Source organism: Ixodes scapularis, unplaced genomic scaffold, assembly GCF_016920785.2.
Source record: "Ixodes scapularis isolate PalLabHiFi unplaced genomic scaffold, ASM1692078v2 PGA_scaffold8__174_contigs__length_109621045, whole genome shotgun sequence".
NCBI classification, from domain to species: Eukaryota; Metazoa; Arthropoda; class Arachnida; order Ixodida; family Ixodidae; genus Ixodes; species Ixodes scapularis.
The window spans coordinates 60,877,002-60,879,762 of record NW_024609883.1 but is presented as its reverse complement, the minus strand read 5'-3'; the positions used below and the strand labels follow the sequence as shown (position 1 = coordinate 60,879,762).

The following is a 2,761-nucleotide window of genomic DNA, read 5'->3' as shown; positions in this document are numbered from 1 at the left end:
GATTGCGTCCCTTTTTTGGAATTCCTTTTGAAAGAGTTCGTTTCTCTGTTGTAGTTCCCTTTGGAGGGAGTCTAGCTTTCTAAGTATTGTGGGGATTGTGATTTCCATTGTGGTTTCATTTTGTGTTGTGTTTGTTTCAGTCACGGGTTTGTCCAGGTTGATACCTGCCTTCATTGCTCTAATGATGTTGATTTGTGACGGCGTTTCTTTAGCTGCGGATAGCACGACCGCATATTGTTTCTTTGGGTCCTCTGCGGGGGTTGACGAAAGCTGGATGTTGGATTCGTTTGCTGCTGGGGAAGGAGATGATTCACTCACCCTCCAGCTCCCTCTGTTTAAGGGGGGTGATGCCGTCGTCTTCTGTAGTGCCGGTGCGGTTTCCCTGAGGGGCTGCCGTGGTCTTTCGTTCTGGTCTTTCGCTTGTTTGTCTCGGTGGTCGTAGTTTTGTTCTTGTGGGTTTTTGCTCCTGCTTCTTGATCTTTCGGTGTCTCCGAGCATTGCGAAGCTGTTGCGAGTCGGAAGCCTGGGCCATTGAGTGCTTGAGGTGCTCCTGTCCTGGCTGTGCTGTGGTTTGCTCCGAGTGTCCTGTCTACTTCTTGGGTTTGTTACGTCTACTCGTGGAGCTATATTTGCTTGGCGCCAGCTTCGGAAGCGCATTCCTTCTCTGCAATTTCTGTCTGCCTCTTGGCGTACTGGACATTGTGGGTAGTATGCCGGGTGTTATCCGCTGCAGTTTTGGCACTGGATTTCACAGTTGTGCTCTGATATCCCGTTAAGGTCAGGTGGAAGTTTAGTTCCGCATTGTAAGCATCTCTGGTAGTGTAGTTTGTTTGGGCAGACATCTGCTCGGTGACCTATGGTGGCGCAGTTGCTGCATAAGAGGCTCCTTGGGGTGTAGGGATGGAGCCTCATGACTACTCTGCTGTAGAGAGCGAATCTAGGAAGGCGGGTTCCCTCGATGACGACAAGTACGGAGTGGGATGAGCCTATTCTCCGAGCTTCTAGGACCTTGGTTCCTTGGATCTGAAGTTCATGTTGAATTTCTTCGTCTGGGACGGACATTTGAATGCCGTGTATAACACCTTTGACTGTGTTATTTCCACTGGTTTTTTAGGCAAGAATGGGGTGTTGTTTGTTGAAGACTAGTATTTGGCGTAGATGGAGGAATTTCTCTGCTGCGGTCGTTCGGTACGTGTCTATCGCAATAAGGTTCGGAATGACTCTCACTTTTACGTAGGTGTCCCTTTTTTCTGCCGTGGTGAGTGCCGCCGTTTGTACAAGGCTTCGTCCTATAGCATCAGGTGGTAATTTACTGAGGTCTGTGCCGTCTGTGAGTTTGATTATCACAGTTATATGTTCTTTGAGTCGTTGGTTTGACGCACCTACGACTTTCCAGTCTTGTCGTGTGGCGATTTCTTCTGTGTCCATGCTTGTTGGAGGTGTCGGGGCGGGAGTAGCCAGCATGCCGCAGGGCGGTAGTCGATTCCTTGTTCTTACGCCGGGTGTTAGGCTTGTCTCCGTTCGGTCATGGGATATGAGTAAAGGTCCGGTGTCCTTTGACACCGGGCTTGGTGGTGCCTTTACTCACTTGTCGTGCCTGGTGTCCTTGTGCTAATTTCTTTTCGTATAGCCTTTGCTCGCGGCGAATATATATAGAGTTTGGGTAAAATTATTGGAGCTCGCTGTTCTGCCGTGAGGTCTCTTCACGAGAGGGATTGGGTGTGTTGGCGCCACTCAGCTCTAAGCAAAAACGCGAAATGGCGGTGAGTTTCTTCTGCTGCGTTTTGTTGAGGCGAATGTAAGGGTATGCGTACATGATTCTCGAGTAAATGGTTGCCTCCATGATTTTGCCGATTTAGCGTTCTTGAAGTCCCGACTTGCGCTTAGTAATTCTGTTTATCATGTGTGCGGTCTGGTGTATCTACTGCGTAGTGCGCTTCATCCATTTTGTAATGCCTCCACCTTGTTGCCAATAAAAACCTAGAATTTTTATGACACGTCTCCGTGGGATGTGAAGGCCGTCAAGATGTAGCTTAATGAGGTTTCTGGTGGATTCAGCCATCTCGTGGTAGGAGTTGAGGACTACAACGCATTCGGATCTCTCCGGGGAGCAATGTAGGCCAATACGTCGTGCATGTGCAGAAATGATGCCGAGGCCCTCTTGCACGGTCGATTCTTGCTCTCCGGCGTTTCCCTTGGTACACCAGAGAGTGATGTCATTCGCATATATGGCATGGTGAAGGTTTGGGACCTGATTGAGCTTGTGAGGAAGGTTCTTCATTGCGAGATTAAAGAGCGTCGGCGAGAGTACCGCACCCTGGGGTGTCCCGCGATGTATACTGGAAACGCATCGGATGGTTGGTCGTCCGGCCCCAGAATGCGGATAGTTCTGTCAGTCAGAAAATTCTTGATGTAATGAAGCATTCGTGATCCGGGGTTAGTCTCTGCCAAATTTTGTAAGATGGCGTTGTGGAGGACGTTGTCGAAGGCCTTTTTAATATCTACACCTACTATGGTCCGGAGTTGTACTGCGCTGGGTGTAGCATAGACTTTTTCGTGTATCATCAGGGCCGGGTACTGACGTGTTTCCGAAAGCCTATGAGAGTGTGAGCCAGTTGATCCGTGTTCTCGAGATGCCATTCTAGTCTTGTGAGAGCCATTTTCTCCGTGAGTTTGCCTACGCATGACGTCATGAAGATGGGTCGTAAGTTCCTTGGGTTGTTGAGCGTTTTCCCCGGCTTGGGTAACATGGTTACATGCG

The 2,761-nt window shown here is 49.4% G+C and overlaps 1 pseudogene; it reads right to left on the bottom strand.

Annotated features, from left to right (window-relative positions):
- Window positions 1–720: 720 nt before the first annotated feature.
- LOC115317732 lies at window positions 721–1,464 on the bottom strand (annotated as a pseudogene).
- Between the last annotated feature and the right edge of the window lie 1,297 nt (window positions 1,465–2,761).